Genomic DNA, 24,628 nt, shown 5'->3' with positions numbered 1-24,628 from the left:
TTTCTATGGTTATGTCCAAGTCCAACATTTGTCAATTTAAGTAAAATTTTGTGTGGTTTCTTGAGGTGGGAGACAGGCCAGCTAATGTTTAGAAATTTTAGAGGTTAGATAGCATTTCTCAATTAGCAGATGCTTTGGGAAGATAAATAGAGAAATATAGATGTTGCTGGGCTGGGAAGCTTCTGTAGGCTAATAAACATGGGATACGGATGAAGGATTGCAAGAGATTATCTGAGGATATTCAGCTAATGATATTTATCTGAATAGTGGAAGCCAAGCTGTAATTTCTGTTGTTACTAGAAATTAAAAAAAAAAAAAAGTATATCAGATCTAAGTTTTATTTTCTCTCCTTTATAAATAAAATTCAGTCATTAGTGTGTTTCTCCAATGTTACTACATGACAATGATCAAGGAAAAAACGGTTGTACAAGCACAGAAAAGCCTATGAATAGAAAGTGAGTGATATGAAAACAATGAAACATAGATGTATCTGTGCTTTGCAGGAGAGAAGATGTCAGGGTTTAAAGTAGATAGCTTATGGGTCAAATCAAAGCAATCAGCAGATGGGTAAATGGCATTTAATGGCTCAAATTTAAAAAGGTTAATTATGAAATCTGATTTTGAAAGCTGTAGGGACTAAGCTCTATGTATGGCTGTATATTACTGTATAATGTCTTCTGGGTTTTTTTTGCTGACACTGCTAAAGGGAACTAGCCCTTGTAAATCTTACAGACTTGGCAGTTCTCTCTCACCTGACTTTAAGAGAAATGAAGGTTTGATACAATTTATAATTGTTTAAACACCGAAGGGAAATAGGAAGAAAAAGACTGGTCATTAGGAGAGTTCATAGGTTTATAGAAAAGAAAGTAAAGGGTTATTTTGTTGCTCTCTGCCTTCTTGAGCGTTTTTGTTTTCATTGTATTTTGGCTTAAGTAATTATAGAAGACTGTTTATTTCATGACCCACACTGCACTTCAGCTTGGCCAGTAAAATTCCACGGATTTTGCACCAAGCTTTGCAGTTACGTTTTACATAAATCAAACAGTACATGTTTCCCTTTACCAAATCTAAATTAATTGTAAATCATGGATAAGATAGCTATATAAGATGATGTGCTACACTGTAATTTGAAGTTGCATATACCTGCACTGCTTGATAGAAATGAATCAGAAATGAACACTATTCTATGGCAAAAAATGATCTAAGTATCCTAATACCACTTTACAATACAGAGCAGGAAATTTAATGAAGGCCACATGAAATATAACTTCCTTCCTTAAATTAGGAAACAATATGGCACAATGACAGCTTGTTCTGTGTGGGAGGGTATTTTAAATGAAAAGTTTAATTTTTCCATGCATTTTTAATGTAGGGATCCCAGGATCATGCATAATGAGGGGAAGCTAGGAGTGGAGAAAGCATGGCAAAAGTAATACATTGAAGAGAAGCAGAGTTAGATGTCTCTGAAATGCATTTTATTTTGCAAGTGGAGAGCTCTTTCCATAAGATGAAGAATTTGGTATTATCAAGATACATAATTGAGCAGTGTAGTACCTGATGCTTAAGGTAATTCAGCCCAGAAAAGAAAATTGGTTAGGATTATTCTGGAGCATTGATTCATTTTGAAAATTTGAGCTTTCAACTGAATGCAGAGATCACCACTAGTCATGAAAAGAAAACAAAAGGCTGGATTCCTTTGATTATCACGCAAATAAGAGATGGAATAATAAAGGCAGAGTCTTTCTTCCCAGAAGGACTGGCTCCATTTTGATCATTTGCCTTGTTTCATGTGTGTCAAATGACTATTAAATAATTAATTGAGAATGGATGCCTCTCCCCACACCAATCATCTATTGATGGCTAGGGAGAGATGATTTCTGTTCAGATGAAGTATAAACAAAGCTCTGCCTCTAGCCAGCATTTACACGGATTGCTACATTCTTTCTAAAAACTAATTAGAAAGCAAATCCACATTCATTAGAGAAAATTTAGAAAAAAAAAACACAGAAAACATTACACAAAATTCAAATGGTATCTGGTGCCAGCAACATTTTTTAAAATTTAATAAAAAAGTCTAACATTATTTTAGTTGCCTTCATATTCAAAATACCATAAAAACTACTAAAAAGACAGAGTATTCTCTGCCCGCCCCCCCCAACCTACAATGTCTTGAAACAACTTAATGCACCTATGAATTTCTAGAATATTTTTATTTAATGAGTTCACTTTCGTCCTTACTGTATTCAGGTCCAGCAAATTTTACTTATTTATTTATGTAGTAATGGAAAGAGAACACAAGAAAGGTTATATGTCAGGAATAGGTTGGTGGCAGAGCCTGGGTAAGAGCACAGACAGTGGTATTCTCGAGCCCCGTTACCATGTCTGCTGAGTAAGATTTGTAGTTTATTAGGGCTGGTATGAGGGTTTATTAGGGTTCAGGCATTAGTCAAGAGAAATGTATGTCTGATGGAACAGAACTAACTTATATATCACTTATGTTCTTTGACCATGAGAGTCAGCCTCAGAACTCAACTCCAAGAATGTCATCTTTCCTGAATGACAGATGCTTATGGGGTACATATCTTTTTCAGTGAATCATACTCAGCTAAGTGGCCCAGGGCAATTATTATTTAATAAGCTTCTATTTAAGAGGACTAATAATATTCTAATAGCTTAAAAGAATTAGTGAATTCCATGGCTATCCAGCTTAAAAATGAGAAAAAAAGGCTTTTCATTGAGAAATTGAGTTTTATATTTTATGATTTCCAGGTCCAGGTTTCATGCATTTCAGGGTCATTTATATTAAAATTTCATACTAGACACCGAGTGTCATTTTCAGTTTCTTTCCCTGTTTAAATGGCTATAAACGTATGGCTTGTGATGGGGGATTCCTAGATAATACTAAACATGGCAGTGATCAATGTCAATTAATAAACCCCCTGCTTTCTGTGACTTTACTAATGTGACCATATAGAGAATCATATTTGCTCATATATTCATTCATTTCTTTAATCAATAAGTATTGAGTACTTTTTATGTGTCTGAGTACTAGGCTCAGGCAATAAAATGGTAAACTCTCAGAAGTAGTTCCTACCTTCACAGACCTCACATGCTGGTGAGGAGGCACGATAAGTAAAACAATAAAAAAAAGTGGATAAATGGAAAGAAAATAGTGGTACGTATTTTGGAGGATGGGTACATTGTACTGTGACAGCTTAAAGTCCTGAGAACTGACCTAATCAAAGAAGATTTTCTTGAAGAATAATGTTTAAACTAAAATCTGAGAGATGAGGAAGAGTTGACTACGTAAAGGCAGAGGAGAAATATTAGGTACGGAGCTCTGGTGGAGGAGATGGCACACACATTCAAGCAATTTAGAAAAGACCCTTGAATATCGAGCTCTTAAAGAAAGGAGCGGGACCAGATCATGCAGGGCTTTCTGGACCTTGTCGAGCATTTTTACCTCTATAGTGAAAGTGCTGAAAAAACAATGAAAGGAATTTAGTGTGGAAGGTGGGGTGGAAGATGCCATTATTATATTTATATTTTAAAAACGTCACTCTGGCTGTAGTGTAAAAACAGATTGATGGAGGCCAGAAAAAAAGAAAACATTCTGTTTGTCAGTCAACAACATTTGTTAAGCACCCACTGTAAACTGTAGACTGAAGTAGGGGACATGGAGAAAAACAAGATTCTTTCTCTAAAGAAGTTAGAATCTTTGAGATGCTTATGTATAGAAATCTTAGGCCATTTGCTGTTTGGAACACTTTGGTTCTACCTGTGAAAAGCTTTATCTGACCCCTTTATGTAGATTGTCAGGTGGTTTCTCACAGATACAGGATTCTAGAGCCCATTGGCAATGTCATATTATATTATACCCTTGCTCAACATGTCTTTCTTGTAACAATATATATTGGCTGATTGATTCTGGGCTTTCAATATTCTAACTGCTAAAATAAAGGAAAATATTACACAGGTACTTACAATTTTTGCAAGTTTAAAAAATTTAAGTAGTTACTATACCGGTAGGTGGTATTAAACAAAAAAATGGTTGAGAGATTTTCTTTGAAGTATACCATTGTAGGAAAAGGTGGATGGATCATCTGTGCTGAAAAAGCTTTGAATGGAATGGACAAATTCATCAATAACTTTGATCTATGAGGTCTGACAATTAAGTTCATGAACTTGCCACCATGAACTTACATTAGCAGCACTGTACAAACAGCTTGGTAAGGTTTCATAACCTTAGTATATCAGTGTCTCACAGCTGTGTTTGTGTTGATGTGTGGAGGTGTCTTGCTGAGTGGCGGTCATTATTGCTATTGCATGTTTTTGTGTGCCATCTTGAGAATGTCTGAGCTTGAATTAGTACAACGAACAAACATTAAATTTCTCGTTAAACTTGGCAAGAGTGGAAGTGAAATCAGGAAACACATTAGTCCAAGTTTATGGGGATAATGCCATGAAAAAAAATGGCAGTATACAAATAGATTAAACGTTTTTCTGAGGTGAGAGAATGCGTCACTGATGAAGAGAGGTCAGGGCGGCCAGTAACGAGAAGAACTGATGAAAACATTGCAAAAAATTGTCAAATTGTGCGTCAAAATCATCGACTGACTGTGAGAAGCATAGCAGATCAAGTAAACATTGGTAGAGAAACAGGAAAATCTTAACTGAAAATCTTCACATGAGAAAGGTGTGTGCAAAAATGGTCCCAAAGGAGCTAACTGAACAACAGCAAAGGAGCGTCGAAGTTTGCCAAGACCTTTTGGAGAGGCAAGATGATGTTTTGGGCTATGTTATCACTGGTGATGAAACATGGATATACCGATACAACCCTAAAACAAAGTGTCAAAGTATACAATGGAAGTCAGCCAATGCTCCATGACCAAAAATGCTCCGTTAGTCCAAATCAAGAGTCAAAATGATGTTGCTAACCTTTTTTGATATCAGAAGAATTATTCATTATGAATTTGTACCAACTGGACAAACAGTTAACCAAGTTTATTATTTGGAAGTGCTGAAAAGGCTGAAAAAGTTCACTGAAAAGGCGTGAAAAAGTTAGACGAAAACGACCTGAACTTTTCAACAACAATTCATGGCTCTTGCATCATGACAATGCACCAGCTCACACAGCACTGCCTGGGAGGGAGGTTTTAGCCAGTAAAAAAATCTCTAAATTGGAACACCCTCCCTACTTACCAGATCTGGCCCCCGATGACTTCTTTCTTTACGTGAAGATAAAGGAAATATTGAAAGAAATACATTTTGATGACATTCAGGACATAAAGGGTAATACAATGACAGCTCTGATAGCCATTCCAGAAAAAGAGTTCCAAAATTGCTTTGAAGGGTGGACTAGGCGCTGGCATCTGTGCATAGCTTTCCAAGGGGAGTACTTCGAAGGTAACTGTAGTGATATTCAGCAATAAGGTATGTAGCACTTTTTCAGGGATGAGTTCGCGAATGTAGTTGTCAGACCTCATAGATAAAATGTTCTGGAAAACTCTTAAAGTATGGCAACAAAAGGTATCTGTCTGGTCCATCAAAACAAGCTTATCTTGGCTATAAATTAGTGATCAAAATTGAGTTACTGTTCTAGAATGCCACAAATGAAGTACAATGTATTGTTTTGAGATGTTTAACAACTGTGAAATGCAATTGTACTATAGAGATTTAATTATACAAACTCTGAGGCCACACTACTTGGTTTAAGGGGGTATGCACTCAAACTTCTATTCCTCAGTTTTATCATCTGTGAAACTGGGATAATAATCGTGTTGACTTCATAGGGATCTTACCAAAATTAAGCAGGTGATTTCATATAAAGATCTTAGAACAGTCCCTGGCTCGTAGTTATCATTCTGAAGTGTCTGCTTATTATTTTTGTTCTAATTACTACCACCACTACTTCTACTGATAACTATTTTCTTTGCTGGCACTCTCAAGCAAAATTCAAGTATGGGAAAAATTTTTTTTTCTCATGTAAATGAAATTCTAATGTAATGATGATCTTTGATTTGCTCAAATGTTTCAATTTATAAGCAAAAGCAAATAGTAAAGACAGTGAGCCTCTGTTTTACACAGCTGCACTCTAATGTTACACATGTCTAGTCATGACTCAAAATATTAAAAAAAATCATATTCTATTTGAGACTTTTTATTATGATTAAGCAAGCCTTTAACACAACAGCTTTGTAAAAACTATCAATTTCCACATAAACGAATACCTTTATTCCAATCCTATAATTAAATAGTATTTTTTACTATAGTTATCCTAGTGTATAGATATGGATATCTAATGGAACTGTCCTATTTGTAATTTGTCTTTCAGGCTCTCCTGTATGTTCAAGTTATTTACATGTATGCTGTAGAAAAGCTAGGTAATATATTTGAGCTTAAAAGCTCAAGCAAGATATTCTTATAGTTATCATAAACAGATTATGTTTTTAGCATATTCACAGACACACACAAACACGGTGCCAAAAAAATGTGTACTATTTTAAGAAAACAAAAAACTGTTAATTGTAATACTCAATATATACTGATAACAAGTCATGTTTGACTTCTGCAATTACAAGAGATGCCCAAAGTGGTTACCATCCACATCCAGACACTTTTGATTAGGGCAAACTACTGCTTGAGCATACATTTTTTTTTGGCACCATATGTGGTAGTGACATTGTGTTCCAGTTTTGGATACTATTAAATGAAATGTGATAGTTAAACTGATTATTTTTTAAAATTTCCTGATTGACTGCAGAAAGGACTGGCACTATATAATATTTCTGTTGTTCTTTTCTGCATGGTGAGAATTAGGACCCTGAACCACACAGGTCCCTGAAAAGTCATTGACCATATTCTATATCCCTTTCTCAGTTAGCAACTGGTTGCTACACTGGTGGTAGGGTTAACTGTATTGGGTTAACTCAATGTGCATTGAAAATTAGGCCTTATCATAGATAGCAGGGTTTTTTTATTATTAATAGAGATAATAAACTTACCATTATAAGTTACTATGCAAACTGTACTTTCAAAAATTACATGAGTGCATTTGACATAATTCAGAATAAATCATTTTTTGCATTCTAAAAGTTTTTAGTTCATTGTACGAAACCCTTATGCCATTTTCTTGTGTATTTCGCTATAATTTTATGGTTTAATCCTTTTTCTGTTAGGTTGGTGCAAAGCTAATTGTGGTTTAAAAGATTAAAAATAATGGAAAAAACTGCAATTACTTTTGCACCAACCTACTATTACTTGGGAGTACAGGATTCGGTAACTTCGTGGTCTTTGCTGAATAGTTTAAATCTTAAAACGTTTGAATTAGTTTTTTTTTTTTTCTTCATTGTTAGTTGCTTTAGAAGTCTTCAAAAACTGCACCACTTTATGGTTTTCTTCCTTACACATGCATTCCATGTAGTTCTACTTCACTGTGAGAATGGGCACAATTGTCTCAGATTCTTTTCCTGTCATGTTATTATTTACACAATGTGTGTAAACAGAATGTGACACAGGGTCTGAAGAACCAAATTCCAAAGGTGCACTGCCTGTAAATCACTATTAAAGGTAGAGTAAGGCCACTAATGTTCTGTGTTTCAAATTGTAAGGTTGTGAGTTGAGAAATGCTTAATCAGACAACTAATAAATTGTGGACCCATGCTACCTACTTTGCTCAGAGTATGAGTGAGTAGCTAATAGATGTAAACTACCAGATAAAGTTGAAAATTTGAAAGAAATATTCAATAGCAGCAGGGTAGATGGCTCTAGGATGTTGTGAATGTTAAAATAGTAAAAATGTTAAACCTTTTTTTTCTGTAAATCTACTTTGGGGTCATTTTAGATCACGTACGTTCAGTAGTATGTATAAGATTTGTAGAGTTCTTTTATTCCATATTGCTGCATCAATACAGACAAGCTGATTAAAGAAGACATTACTGCCCCTCATGTGTAAAATCTAAACAAATGAAATAAGTAATTAAGGGGGCAACTATATGAGTGCCTATTATATAATTCTATTCAGATGAAGTTCAAAACAGACAATCTATGTTGACATAGGTCAGAATAGAGATTACCTTTCAGTCGTGTTGACTAGAAGGCAGTAGAGCCTTTGGCATGATCTGGATGTTTGTAAAGAGTCACTGAAGTATACACTTAAGATTTATGTACTTTATTGTCTATAAGCTGCATGCCAATTAAAAAATTTCAAATTATAGAAGGAATGCTGCTCGATGAATACCAACATACTAAATACATATAAAAAGTTACTTACAAAGAAATCCTTATTAGAAATCCATATTTTCAAATTTTAGGGAAAAGTGTCAAATATTTGTAACACAAACCAAAAGGCCATTTCAGAGAGCAAGTGCGTTTACATATGAATAAATCTAACAGTAAGGACAGAGTATTATGTGTTAAATACCTGTACAATCTTTAAACTTGTTTTCAATTTCTTGTGCCTTTATAATGGAAATTAAACATGAGTTCTTATTTACATTTGCATCTGTTTTGCAAAAGTCCTAGTGACACATTCAAATAATGTGAGTTTTCCAGTTAGCACAACTCAACCGCTGAAATTTTAAGTGATTGAGAGATGAGTATGTTGTAACAGCTCAATAAATATTTAAATGAGTGATTGGATGTTGGAAAATACATTACTAGTGCAACCATAACCTTCATAATACTGTGTAAATCTGCAAACATACATGATCCCTCACCCAAAATAGTAGGCCTTAAAATTAGTTTGAAAGATGCACCAGGTGCTCCTCCTTTAATGGTGCCATAAGCACCTCTAGAATTCGAATACAATTTAAAATCATTCTGTTTAGGATCACAACCGTGATTATAATTACTATTTAGTGTTTACTGAGTGTAGGTCATGGACAGCATGCTTTGTCCATCTTACCTTATTGATTCTTACAACATCCTACTTGATAGGTTTTATAAAATTCCCATTTTTGCAGATGAAAAAAATGTGGGTTAGAAAAGCTAACTTGCCCTAAGTCCATAGCTTAACGTCAGAACTGAAATTTGAGCTAAGGTGTTCCCATATCCCCAGCAGGTAACTCTGTCCATTATATGGCATAGCATGTGCATTTTTCTTAAACAGCTAATGGATGCTAGGGATTTGTTCACTACTTGTCAACTTGGTGCTAATTTGAATGGCTGACTTGTAAAAAAAGTGTTGATTGAGAATGTGGTAGGCCCTTAAATTTCATGCAATTCCCTAATGTCATGATAATAAAGAAATGGAATAGCTTGTAAGAGTCTATCACATTTTGCTTGTATAACCCTGCTTATTTGCTTCCTCTGTTGACCTGTTCATATTATGCTTAATGTGTTCATTCTCCTCTAATGCAACTAGAACTAAAGCCCCCGTAACTGCATCTAAAGAACGTTATAACTAATTCTTGATCTTTTCAATGAAAGTACTTACTTTTCACAAAACAAGCAAGATAAAATTTCTATTCATTTCAGAATCTGGCAGATAAAATTATTGAAAATGTCAAAAGTCCGTGGTGATTCAGCACAAATGTAAAGATCTAGCCTAGTCACATAAGTAGACACTTAGAGTTGCTGAGTTAGAACTGAAGATGGTTCTACTGAAGATGTAGATGATGGTACACAGACAGGGCACTTAATTGAAATTATATAATGAGAAGATAGTAACTCTTTGGATAAGTGAGTTAGGCCTTCCAACGCATTGCCTAAAGTTGAACTCAGTAGCTGTTCTAGGAGTTACAAATATGTATTCTCTATGCTATTTCTGGTATATATGAGAAACTATTATTGGAAAGAAGTGGGAGGAAAACAGGTCTGACCTGGCAAGCCAAAGTTGCTGATCGAGACTCTTGTCTAGTTACTTGTGCTCAAACCTATCTGGACCTGTAATTAGAAATACACCGATGACACATTATAGGAACAAGAGCTCCTCTGAATAGCACTTTCTCAGGTTGTTTCCCAGGAGGGATCTGGTGGTCCAAAAGTTAGAGGAGGAGCTGCCAAGAAGAACAGTTGCTTCACTAGCATCCTACTATCAGGAGGGGCTTTCTATGTTTAATTATAGAGATAATGAATTCTGTGTGACTGACAATCCATAAAGGAAGCAGAACTGATCACAGCTTAGAGCCACTGTTGTTCGTGACCTAACAATACCTGGCCTAGTATGTGGAACCAGCTAAGCTTAAGTGTTACTCAGACATTTTTAGATTCAGCAGAATGAGCCACCCCAGTCCAGCAGTGGCAAGGAAATTAAAGACTCATGTTTTTCTTCTAAGTAATGGTGTCTCTCTATAATTAAGCATGCCTGGACTCTCCTTAGGGAAATAGCTGGCATGGTAGCATATAACTTAGCTGCTGGATGGAAGATACTACTCTCCAGTTTAAGCTCTTTATCTTGAATGAAAAATTGGCTTTTTTTCAGCAAACAATGTAATAATTTATTTAAAATTATTACATATAATTTTAAATAAATTATTACATATAATGCTTTATGTACTAAATGTTAATTTATTCAATTCAAAGAGTTGTAATAATAGGAAGTTATATATTGTATTTCACAACCCAATGCACAATTAAATGTGTAGGGAGATACATTTATGAATCCCTATTTTAAAAATTGAGCCAACTTTCTGTGAAATAAAGTATTGAGATATTTTTAAATGATGAGATATTTTAATATATAAATGTGTATGTGTGTGTATGTATATAAACAGAGATACTCTGTTTCCCCAAAAATAAGACCTAGCTGGACAGTCAGCTCTAATATGTCTTTTGGAGCAAAAATTAATATAAGAAATTTATATTATATTATATCATATTATATTATATTATATTATATTATATTATACCCGGTCTTATAGTAAAATAAGACCAGTTCTTATATTAATTTTTGCTCCAAAAGATGCAATAGCACTGATTGTCTGGCTAGGTCTTATTTTCGGGGAAACATGGTATACACAAAAATATGACATACACAAGAAAATTACATAATATTAGCAGAAAAATGTTTTGTTTTTTTTTAAAGAAAGGCTTAGAAATCATTTTAAAATCTGCAGAAATATATATTTGTTAAATGTCATTAAAATATAATCTCTTTATGAATTAAAATAGTCTATGTAATACAAATTTTTTTTCCACATAAAACCTTAGAAACCTAAAAAGTCTATTCTTGGAGTAAGACAAATGACTTTGTGTGGTCAAGCATGGCATTGGCGATTTTGAGGTTTCCGCAAAGTAGCATTTTCATATAATTGATTAACAGCATCCCAACTATTCCTGGGGTTGTGTGAAAAACTGTGTTGTCTTGTTCTAACTTTGCTATGATAGTTACCGAACTACTCTTGATTAGTAAGTTACTAATTTACTTTGATGGAACTTTATTATTAAATAATATTTATTTACTAGAATGAGCCACAGTTATGTTCAAACAGAAGGAAAAAGTTAAGCTAATATTAACGATGCCTTCTTTAAGACTTTCATACATAAGAAAACTGGGGAGCTAAACTTATTTACTGAGCTCCCAGTGAGTTCAAAATAAGTCATGATCACCACAGAAATATTTTGACATAACCATTTTTTTTAAGCCAGTGATAGCTCTGAAATCTCTTTCACCAGAATAGTTAGGAAATCTATAACAATTTTTGTTTTTAATATACAAATGAGTTATTTATAATTTTCAGAACATGTATCATTGGTCAGTTTCTATCATTGTATGTTATTATTTTTGGATACGTATATCATTAATTTGCTCTTGCTGTGACATCTTAAACCTTTGTTTAGCTTAGAATAATAGACTTAAAATACTATAGCTTTCTTACTTCTATCACAATTTATATATTTTTGGCTTCAAATAACATTTAAAGTTTTAGTCGTTTTCTTTTTTCCTTTTTGCTTAAATTTTATCCATTATTTATTCTTCTACTCTCTACACTGATTCCCTTCATAAAAGTACAGGCGAAGTAGACCTTCAGGAATTAGAATAATTCTTCATCTGGGAATGGTGGTCCTCCATGACTGTTAGCCAAGAGCTGTGTACTTTCCCAGAGGTCTTCGGAAGTAAAGAATGATGGGCATCTCCCCTTTTCTCAGGCCAAAAATGTTATTTATCCTGGTTCAAGTCCTTGTTTGTGTGACATAGAAAATGTTGTGTTTCATCCTGAGCAGGGATAAGAAATATTTGGATTGAGGCCAAATATACTATATCTTGGAGTGTCTTCCATTCCTAAGAGATGGAGGATGGAAGAATGATGAGGTCTCAGGGAAGCTGTGAAGCTTGGAGTGTATAATAATTGAGAAAATGAGACAGGAGACTGAAAGAGGAACCACAGATAGGAGGGAAAAAAAAATGATTGGAGAAAAATGAGTATTGGAAAAGAAGGTAAATTGAGAGAGAGAGAGAGAGAGAGAGAGAGAGAGAGAGAGAGAGAGAACTAACCGAATTTGAAACAACCAGAACATTGAGACCTGGTAACTTACAATATGAAGAGTCACACATCCGGTTAATGGAGGAGACTAGAACATGCATTTCTTGCCTTCTAGCCCCAGGATTGAGCTGAAGAGAATAGGAGGAAGAAAAAGACAAGGATAAACACATTATGGTCTGTAATTCAGCCACATGAAGTATAATCATTCTTTATTTCTATCTCTAGATTCTGGTGATGGATGGTTATATAGTCATACTGACTAATAACAATAGTAGCGAAATCTTACATAACTCATACTCTGTGTCAGGTACTACTTTAAGCTCTTTACACATTAATCAATTTAGTTTTCCCTACAACCCTCTAAGGTGGGTGCTATTTTCCCCATTTTGCAGATGAGAAAATTTAGGCCCAGAGAGATTTTCTTTTCTTTTCTTTTCTTTTTTTTAATTACCGAAGTTCACACACTAGGAATTTTCAAAGCCGGCATTTGAACGAAGGCTGCATTACTCCTCAGGTCGTGTCCTGAATTTGTACTGCTTCTTTTTAAAAATAAAGCAATAACTGACTGTATATCCTCCACACTTTTATATATGAGAATCTCCCCTGTGTTTAAAAGATGTCTATGTCAGCTAATGTATTTTCATATATATATATATATATATATATATATATATATATATATATATGTATTTTTCCCCCTCTCTTAGTATTCCATTTAAGTGTTTAGTAACTTTTCCTGGGCATAATTTATTTCCTAAATTTAATGAAAACCCTTTCTCTGCTGACATAAATTAATTTCTTCTTGTTATGTCTTCAGTGCAAATAAAATTCATGTAGTCATATCTCCTTGAATTATATTTATCTGCCTAAGAGAAAGAGAGCTGTCTTCACTGAGCTGAAAACATTTCAGACCCTCCCCCTTCTGTGACACTGGTGTCACATTCAGCCTCCTTTCCCTAGTAGCAGCCTGTTTTATTTGTTTTACTCACTGTCACCTCCACTGGCTAATGCTCTCCCAAAGGTTAGTTCCTAAAACATTACAATCCTCCCGAACTATTCATCACAGCAGCAGGATTGCTGTACTTTCCGTGAGTCCTTAACCTTTCCCCTTTCTTCTGTCTGACTTGCTAATTTCCCATTATACCTCCGAAATGGCATGGGCAGGGCTTCATAAAATCCTTAGTAAGTTGTTACCTGATGGTGTAAAAAAAAATGTCTATCACTAGTGTCTGTAGATCAGGCAGTCCAGAAATGTATAAAGGGAATAGCCTTGATAGCATTGCATTTGTAAGCAGGAAAAGTAGGCCAGAAAAATATAAGCTGACAAACAGAAAAAAGAATTTGGAGTAAGGAAAGCTGGCAGCGGTATAGTATTCTGGTCCACAGAGGACTGAACAATGGAAATGGATTTGAACAAGAGTGTGTTGACTTAGGTCTAAGGAAAGAGAAAACAGCATTTACGTGTAATTCTAGTATAAATGGGAGAACAGACCAGCACAAGTGGTGGAGATCCTTAACAATAGCTTAGATAGACAAGTGCCAGTCACAGATAGCTTAAGATTTCCCTATTCTGGTCAGACGCCTGGACTAAATGACCTTCAAAATACATTTTCAGCTTTTAGTTATGTAAATAATTGCACTTTTGAAAAATCTTTAACATGTAACTCCTGCAAATATGAGATGAAAATAGCCCCAAGCAATACACCATCAAAAAAGAAAACTACCTTCTGCCTCCCCCAAACACACACACACACACACACACACACACACACACACACACACACACACTCATACAGTAGAAAAACTATTTCGAGAGTTGTCTGAAGTTATAATTCACAGATGCATTGAGGTAAAATATGGCACCTACTGCCACAAAGCATTTGGTCCATGAGTTAGTCCCCAGTCGCCTGAACTTGCTGTCACTGCACATGGGTGTCCCTGGAATACACTCTGGACAGGCTCCCTGCCCACATGCTTATGTTTGCCCTGAGCCAGCTGCCCTGCTGTCCTCCTTACGCAGTGGATTGCCCCAGTTTCACGTTTCCTTGAACGTGGCTGAGCTCGAGTTACAGCTTCTGCCCGTGTCTCAGCTCACATTGCATTTCCTCCTGTTTATTCTGCCATCTCCAGGGTCTATTCCCGACACTGAGTCCACCCCTGCCAGGTGCGATGTCCCGCCCTGCTTCCTGATGGCAGCACAACCGTGTGGCGTGTGGCGTGGCTCCCACAGCAGTCCTTTTACATTCTGTGTCAGTGATCTTCCTCTGGGAAATACAGCTTTGAATGAAAGGGGTTTGGGTACTGGTATGACTTCTTCCTGAAGAAGGATGAGATGATGGGCCTGAAAAATAGTTTTGAAGTTAAAAACAAAGAAAATAAAACTAAAACAACCACCACTCACAACATTAAATACACGTCATTCATGACCCATCTATCAGCTCTCCCTCTCTGTGAAATCTTCCCTGACATCTTCCTCTGGTCCTCCTGTAGAACCAATGCTGGTTTTTGGTAGACCCTTGTCCGTATACTTAGTAATGCACTCAACACATTTTATTTATAGTTATTGAATATGCCACCTTATTTCTTCACATGACTCTAAGTCTCCGAGGGAGCATTTGTACTTTTATTTATTGCCTCATTATATATGTGAGAGCTACCAGACTGGCCTATAGTAGGAGCTCATTAAATGGTCATAAATTTCATTAAGTTTAAGATTTTTTTTCAATTAGCATTTATTGGAGTGACAATGGTTAGTAAAATTACATAGGTTTCAAGTGTACAATTCTGTAATACAGCATCTATATATCATAGTCACCACCCAGACTCCTTGGAAAAGAAAAAAAAAAGATATTAAGAGGAGAATATTAAGGATAATGGTCAAAAGAAACCAATAAGCAGTTCTTTAAAAAAGAAATACAAATAGCCAATAAACATAAGAAATTAAGCTTCATCTCAGTAAGAAGCAAAACAGAATAAATTAAAATGAAGTATCTGTTGCCTCGCTGATTGAGCGGATTTTAGACTGCCATCACACACAGTGCTATCAGAGATGGGGTGTCATGTGGGGTATCAGGTGGGGTCTCTACTCCCGCTCCCTGCATAAGAACGCAGGACATGGTGAGGCCAAAAAGGAACACCCACAGAGCCATAGATACGGGAGTCACTATTTTCTCGCTGGTGGCTGGGTTGGAGATACAGGAAGCAGGAGCCACACTATCCACAACCTGCCATCCACTTCTCTCTGGCATCCAACCTCACTTGCTAACTGCAATCCGCTCTTGCCAGCCACCATCTTCTTGCTAGCCCCCATTTTCCTGCTAGCGTAGCCACAGCAGTTATATTAATGGCCAATGGCTCACCGGTTACAGCTGACAGCCAACTAGCCACAGCTGATGGCCATCTAATCACAGTTGATGGCCATTTACTACCTGAGTCAGCACCTTTCCACATGAGGCCGAGAGCCTGGAAACTGCACTCCTGGCTCTGTCCCCGCATGGGGTAATACAGGCACTGTTCTGCCCCTGCACATCTATGGTTGCAGTGTAAATTACTATCTCTATAACTGTTTTTAGGAGCAATTTAACAGTAGCTATAACATCTTTAAATGGTATATCCTTTAACATAGTAATTCCCCTTCTACAATTTTTTTAAAACAGAAGTACTTGAACAAATCTCATAAATGTGTTATCACTGATACACATTACATATTGTCTGTAATAGTGAAAGCAAGTAAATGGAATCAACTCAAATATTAGTTAACATATAATTGGTTAAATAAACAAGGTAGACCCATGTACAATGCCTTACAACATAACATGAATGAGGTGTGTGTATACACATATATATCACATATTATATATTATGTATGATATATAATGTGTATAAACTGGCATGAAACTATGTTAAAATATATTGTTTAGTGAACATAATTAGATTTAAAGTATTTACATACATATACACACATATATATCTCCACAAAAATAGGATTGTATATCTACTTATTTATGTAAAACAGAAATTTGTAACAATCAAGTGTTTCACTGTTTTCATGTAGGAAGTAAAGACAAATCTATTTAAATTGTTGCAAGACAAATATATTTGCAAGTACAAAACCAGATTAACAAAGGAAGTTGGTGACTTTCCATTTTGAGAGAATTTTCAATGAGAATTTGAAATGTCAAACTAATAGTACATATCCGAAGATCAGACTTATTATATGATTTTCCAAAGATTTGGGTTATCATTCTAGATCAAACATTCTGTAACAGAAATAAAAACAGAATGTTCATATTGTCAGAACAGAGCATGGCACTAACCCTGCAGGATATATTCTGAAAGGATATCATAAAAGAGAGAATTACAGAATTTAAATCATGTATAATCCCAAGGATTTTTTTTTTTTTTTTTTTTTTTAACTTGGACCCATTTGTCAGGTTGAATGATAATTTTCTGGGCACTTAACAAAGGGATCTGAATAAAGGACAGGGTTGGGAGCAGATGTAATGTTTCTCCTTAGCAGAGCGATTTCTGTTCATGTATCATTTACAACATTTCCCCCTGTCCTCACTCATCTCCAATCCCAAATGACAGAGATGGCTGAATAGGCCGGTGCTGTGTGTCTCAAATTGGTTTCACAGGTGTATTATAATTCTTATACTGTCCCTTCTCCCTAATAAACATCCTAGAAACATCGGAGAAGTTCCAAATGACTGACAGGGCTTTCCTTCTTTACTTCATACATGTATGTTATCAATAATTAGTTGACTCTTTAATTTGTCTAAATTTGTGCAGGCATAATGGGAACTGACAATGCAATTTTCCATTGAAAATTGCAAATGGATGACTAAGCTTAGTAATTCACCTCCTTCCCGCTCCTTGTACAGATATCTTGTGCTACACCATGGTGCGTATACTTTGAAAATAGCTCATCTATATTCATTCACCCATGCATATAAATCGATTTGCATGCTCATTTTGCAGTTTCCAAATATGCATTTGTTGCATAAAGTTTTTCATATCTAACCCAAAATGACTCTTTTACCTCTTACTTAAAATTTAGCTAGTGTGAACCCACTACACATGAAATTCAGATGCTTGCACATTTTCTATGGAAAATGCTAAAACCGTGGAGAGGAAAGGCTTAGATCTTGCCATTGGTCGTCATCTCCAACTCATTTTCTTTTATGGGTCAGTTCCTTGAAATTACTCAGGCAAGATTGGAGCTAAGTGACAAGAATTTATTCATACTATCCAGATTAGTTATCAACTCATGATTTTTATGTGAACTAAAGATATTTAGTAGAATAACTAATTGATACGTTATATTTTTTGCTTTTATACCAATTAGTTATGCTTTATTGGACGTTGGTTTCCTTAACTGTATAGCTCTCATTTTTCTGGTTTAAAAACAGAACAAAAACAAAGACAACACAAACTACCCTGGCAAATAATCCTAATATTATTACTAAGTTAAAGGCAATCTCTTGAAAAATATAAATATTTGAGTAAAAATTAAAAGAAAGTATTGTTTTGTGGTCATGACCATTTATAAAGGATAAAGTTGGGAAATTATCATTATTTTGATGGCTTTTCATATTTACTGAAAATCTTTTATACAGAATTAAAAATTATGTATTATGTGAAGTAAAACTAATAATATGTTTTTTAAAATACCCTGAGTTGTACTGTGCAAGAGGAAGAGGGATTGATATTTACTGATTGTCTACTACATACTGGTTATTATCAATTTGTGTATGTTATCTCATTTAATTCTCACCACTACAAACCAGATTCATTTAATTATCTTTATCTTGCATTTAGGAAAACTAAGGCCCAGAGAATCTAAGCAGCAAGGAGAGATGTTGAATGCAGATTTATTTGCCTCTGAATGTCAGGCTTTCCCTTGTGTCTCCACTGTCACCACTCACAGCTTTAGAATAGCTCCTGCAGTCCCTGTGGAGTCATCTGTACAAACGACCAAGAGTCAACCTCTTCTTTTTGGAGAGCGTAATACCCATTTGAGCCACTCGCGAACTTGGAGAGTATCTCTTTGGCTTGAAGTCACATTTGCTTTTAGTTAATTTTACTTTTACACTTTTCTTTGTACCTCATCGCTTTTATGTATGGGTGAATGAATTTCCCAGCCAAATGGTATATTGCTAGTAATGACCAATAAGAAACCTGTGAATAAGGTTTTCAAAGACTTTACAGGAAGACTGTAGGCAAACCTCAACATACATACTTGTAGAAGGTCACTTGTTTTCTGCTGTCATTTTCTTCATCTGATCATCAGTGCATTTCTGGTTTTACATCTTTTCCTTCCAATCTGTAAAAGAGTAATTTTTCTTGCTAGTGTTTCTTCCTTTCTTAGGACTATATCAAGTTGTGAGTTCTTTTCATCATATTTTGTCTTTTTATCATAAAACATTCAAACAATATACCTGTTAAGATGACAACTGTTGAAAAGAAGGAAATACTCAGAGAATTCTTTCCTATCCTCTGCAAAGTATCACTCTATGAATTTGCCCACATTTTAGCTAACTGTGTTTTATGATGATATTTTATCTCAAATTTTACCCGTTTAAGAAATAAACATTTATGTAAAAGTATATTCCATGAAAATGTTTATCTAAAAATATTACCCTTTTCTCCTTTTCAAAAATGTATTAAGTCAGTAATTATATGCACATCATTAAAAAAGAGAAACAATAACATTAAACAACAAAAACTATATAGGTAGCAGTACATTTTTAAGTGTATAATGGTCAAGTACATATTATGCAGACTTTCCCTAAATCCTTAAACATTCCCAGGTAACTTAATTGGACATTGGAATTGATTTCATAAATGACTCAAAAAAAGTGTATCCCTGGTTTTCCTGTTGTATCACCGAAACTTTTGTAAATTAATTCAGAAGTTATAGTGTAGTACACATGCATTTGGCCTTCCTTAAACTTCAAAATTCCCAAATCGGTATTGCATCCACTTTTCTTTGTGCAATATTTTTTTTTCTCTGACTACTATCTGTGCATTTCAGAAATATTTCAGAAAGTTACAATTTTTACTAATCTTTTCATATGATCTGAAAAATATGTTCAATTACATATCTAATTAAAAATAATCTGTTACAGAATGGAATTCTGAGGTAAAAGTGGATCAATGTCTATTGCTTATTATTGTATGTAAGGTGGTAATTAATAAACTGGAGAGAGTTTTTTAAACATCTCCAACATTTGAAGTACTATTCAAAGGCACTGGGCCTAGGCACTAGGAATGTATGTGTGATCAGTTGGGCCTGGCCACAATTCTCATGGAGTTTATAATCTACAGGTGAATACAGATATGTACAAGTTCAGCTACCATCCAGAGTGATCAATACTAATGGTTGAATACATGCAACTCGGATTTACAAGGTAGAGAAAGCTTTCCAGATCATCAGACAGCTAAGGTGAGACCTGGATATGAGTAGGAGTTAAGTAAGCGGACAGAAGGGAAAGAGGAAGAGCATGCAAAAAGAGACTGGGCCTCATCTGAAGAACTGAAAATAGTTTACAATCTGTGGTTCAGAAAGGAGAGATGGTGGAAATGGCTACATACAGGCTGCAAACTGAGCTTTGTAAGTCTTGTAAGATATGTTAAGGGGCATGGCATTTCCCTTTTGACTATGTGGTAGAGTTACAAGAACAGAAACTAGTATAAGATTACATATTTTTCATCTGTGATGGTTGGGAATCCGTCATTGTGGAGGGCCGACTTAAGTTACATGTAGATTTTTGACCATATGGGTAGTTGGAGCCCCTAACCCTCCGAGTTGCTCATGGGGCCAACTGTGTAATTTTACAAAGACTGCTGTGAATGCAATGGTAGATCCTGTGTAGAAAGGAAAATTAGAAATAAACAACTGTGGACTCAATTTAGACAAAGACCGAGGTTCTCGTGAGAAAGGTCTATGACTGCCAATAGATTTATACATGTGTGGATGACTGTTATCTTTACCTACCTTGAAACCCAACCCAAAGTATAGATTTGTTTTTGGGAAATAAGGGGAAGCATAGAACTGAGTGATTAAGATAAGGGTAAATTGATGGTCAACTTGGGATGGAGAAGTGAGAAATGAAAGAGGAAGGCCTTTCCTCTTTCACCACAGTGGAATCCAGAGGAAGATGTGGTGTATAGATCCATTTACAGAGTTATCAAAGGCAACTGCGAATGGCAGAAATTAAAATATCACAGTAAAAAACTGGCTATTTTAATTTTTTTTGTAAACATCTAGATACAGGCAGACAGACATGTTCTAGTTACTGTTTGATATGTTCTCTTTTGTGGGGATAAGATTCATTTGTTCATTAAGTTTTGCCATCATCTAAAATTCATATCCTTCAGGACTTTCCCCCTTCCTTTGATTTGTTTCCATGTTTACCAAGCATGGTTTCCATTCCAATCCAAACTTCCAGTTATCTTGGCATAAGAAAAGTGCTCCTCTAGATAGGTGACGAAGAGATTCTCCCAGTGACTGATATTCTTCTCATTTTAAAATAATACATTTACATCAAATTTTATATGTAAGGAAAAAAATAACAGCAAAGTGCTGTACTCTCAAATCCTTTTTTTAGCAAATGTTTATTTATAAAACCATGTACTTTATAAAGTTACTTTAATGAAACTTAACTTTCTAAAGTGTCCGTCAGGTTTACAATATATATATTTTGCTATGTAATAAAATATTAACTAGGTCCATGACATGCCCAAAGAAAATAAACAAAATACTATCAAAAGGTAGAGAAGAGGGAATGAGGAACAATCTAAGACAGAAATCAGCTGTATTGTAAGCAAGTATTTATTTAGTGGCTTCTCTGTTCTTTTAGGCTCTGCATGGTCCTTTATTTTTTTCACCCAGGCTCTGTTTGTGTTGCTCTTTTTTTAGCTGTTATCTAAGGCTTTGTTCATGGCAGGTATGTAAGCAGCAGTTTGCCTGAGATCTGTCTACCATCCATGGGAGAGCTGGCCAGGCCCTAAGCTAGGGCGTCCTTGCTTCAACTCCAGAAACCTTGATAAATGGCTGAGTTTCTTACAAGTTTGCTTTAAAATCTAGTAAATCAGGGTTTATCTATTAGGTTGGTGCAAAAGTAATTGCTATTTTTGCAGTCATTTTTAACCTTTTAAACCACAATTACTTTTGCACCAACCTAACAGAATAAAGGGGGAAGGCATGCTAAGAGGAAAGGGATAATGAAAATTGTTTTTTCTAGCGGGTCTCAAATGTGTTAAAAAGCTGATCGTTGAAACAGTTAAGCAGAGAAAAATGAATAACAGCCATCACATTCACAAGCCGAAACTTCAGAGTAATGGTGTTTCCTTTGTGTAACTCACTTCTTGTTTGTAACAGTTAGAAAGACAGTTTAACTTCCCTCCCTCCATTTCTTTTTTCTCCTTCTGGCTGACAGAAAGAGATATATTCCTATTGTGTATACATATGGGCCATTTTGCCCAGCATAGGGGATCAAGCTCAGAGGCCAATAAGCTACTTAATTGCAATACATGAAGTTTATCTGTTAATCTTTTGCACAGATAGTCTGTCTTTTTTTCAATTAGAATTTCTTCCATGCCTTGTATAGCCATCCCAAATCCTATGTGGAGGTAGCCTATAACTAAAATTAATTTTTAAATAGGAAGTTTTGATGATGAAATGTGATGCTAATTTATTGAAAAAAAGTTTTAAGAAAAGATTTAATACGTAGCCATTATAATTAATCTCTAATTATTTTTCTTCTCATTCTGAAATACTTGGTAATTAGAATTAGATATAAAAAATGACCTAAAATAATGCTCTCAATGGCACATATTCTTTAGTTTTTAATACACTACAGGTGAAATAATAAATGTAATTCAGTTAAACATAGATCTCACATTATTTTAGTGATGTATCCTAGCTGGCCGATTAGATAATGACAACAATTTCCCTTTGGTAAATCACAGTTATTCAAGAATTCATAGTTTCTTCAAGACCCTCTATACGTGTTTGTTGTTTTACCTTGTGAAGGATATAATAGTGAAAGCTTAAGCGAGTAGAACTCCAGGATATAAGTAAAACCTCGTCCTCCTCCTCCTTTTCTAATGATCATTAAATTCACCAGTTCCTTCAGCAGGAGGAGTCTGTATATTAATGCTTGAACTCAGTATTAATTTTTTCATAAAACCAAGAAGAATTTAGTAAGAAATGAAAATATCTTTGAAAATATCCAAGTTACAGAATCCATAGAATCTTGCAGTTAGAAGAGACCATGAAGAGTGTCTACTCCATTCACTCTTTTTTAGAGTTAAACACACTGGGGCAAGAGAAGTTTGAGAATTCTCCAACTCACAATCTCAGTTTCATAGATGCAACAAGGACATAGGCCCAGCACAATTCCTGTCATTCCATGTGCAGGTTGCAAAGAAAATAACACTTCAAAAATTGTATTCCATCTTCTTGTACATATGATATGACATTTTTGTTGATGTGTCTTTTGTTCTTTTTTGGTTACACTAATAGGGAATGCTTATCCCTATCTGACCTGATTGGGAAATTTCCTTCCTAGGTACATGGAAGAGGCTTTTAGATTCATAACAGAGCCCTTTATATGCACTGTAAAATAAATGTATGTTTCTTATGGAAAGGCATTTTAACAAATTCATCATTATAGGAGACTCTGTATTTTGGAACACAAAAGCAATGGTGTACTGCAGCAAATAAATCAAAACCCTCCCAATATGGAGTAAGATTCTATTTTCTAGGAAGGCATGTCACTTGATGAAAAGAGTGCTTTCCTAGAAAGACAATGTTTTAATACTGCTTCTGATTGTGCCATAAAAGATTTTTAGTGTATTGTGTCAGACAGTATTTAGGAAATGCCATTAAATACAAAATTTTATTTTTTTCGTCTCAAGAGTTAGACCGCTGCCCATACTGAACAGTAGCATGAATGGGGAAGAGTTTTTTGTTTTTTTAAAAATAATATTTGTTATGCCTAAATTTTGATAAAATGAACTTCAAATGTTCTATCTGAGATTATTCTTTGGAAAAAAAGAGCAAAAAAAGTACCCCTGATTGATCTCTCTTTAGGGGAGTTGTTAAAACTGGTGTAAGAGATCAAAGCCTAAGTGATCCATTTATTACAAATTTAATAAATGTGTGTTTTTTAGTTTAAGTACAGTATAGTGCAATGATGAAATTAAGTTTGCAGATAAAAGACTTGCGGGTGCTTTTTTTTTTTTTTTTTTTTTTTTAAATCAAGTTGCTGTTTTTGAAAGGCACCAACAAAGTGATGTTTTAAGTTTGACTTTTTTTTTGCTCTGGCTTGCATTTGAACTCTTGCTCATTAAAGTTCTAGCAACACAATTGCCTTTTCTAGGAAAACAACATACCTTTTTTCCAATGAATCTACTATTGTGCATATGTGGTTGCAACCAAACATATGGAGGCAGTAAACTTGATGTGAGCTTTACTTTGTTTAGTACACAAAGCATTCATTCAGCCCCGAAGACATGCTAAAACAAAACACAAAACCTACACAATCCACTGAATCCGGAAAGACATTATAATCCTCTCTAGCCATCATCACACTTTCCAGTGTTCTTTTGGCTGTAAACTCTTGCATCCTTGTAAATTCCAATTCCACTGTTCTGTGCCCTACTTTCAAATTGTGATCTGTGCCTGGTCTAACTTGTATCAGAAGCTAGGCCTGTGTCTGACAGAGAAAGAAAAATGGAAGAGTGATTAAGTAGTTGCCACTACACGTTTTCGATCGTGTCTCATCTTTTGTAAGTAGCGGCTATTGTCTTTAGTCTTTAATTTTTAACTTGAAATTAACAAAGCAAATTGACTTTATAGAATTAAGGTACATTTTCCCCCAAAGTATTTATTTATAGTATTAAAATGAAAGAAATTAGGAAATTAAAAAGCAAACAAAAACACCTTGTCTCTCTTATTTCTGCTTACTTCCTCATTGTTTCAATCCTATACTAGGTTTCTAGTTTTCAACCACAGAGCCCATTTCCTGGATTCATTTATCCATTTCTAAAAATGTCTGCATTATCTCTTTGTACCTTACTGTTTTTGTCTATAAAATAGTAATAATATTAGCAACTTCAGAGAATATAAGGATTGAATGAAATCTGCCAAAAAATGTTTTTTTTCTTAGGTCTTATTAACATGCTTAGTGCTA

General features: G+C 34.9%; 1 protein-coding gene across 26 annotated transcripts in view; it reads left to right on the top strand.

Moving 5' to 3' along the window:
• Positions 1-24,628, top strand: part of NRXN1 (neurexin 1) — a 1,055,762-nt gene that overhangs the window by 5,258 nt on the left and 1,025,876 nt on the right. The gene's annotated exons all lie outside the window — the stretch shown is intronic.

The sequence above is a fragment of the Rhinolophus sinicus genome, linkage group LG05 (genome assembly GCF_036562045.2).
Source record: "Rhinolophus sinicus isolate RSC01 linkage group LG05, ASM3656204v1, whole genome shotgun sequence".
NCBI lineage: Eukaryota > Metazoa > Chordata > Mammalia > Chiroptera > Rhinolophidae > Rhinolophus > Rhinolophus sinicus.
Note: the sequence above shows the minus strand (reverse complement) of the source record. Positions and strands in the feature narration are given on the sequence as shown.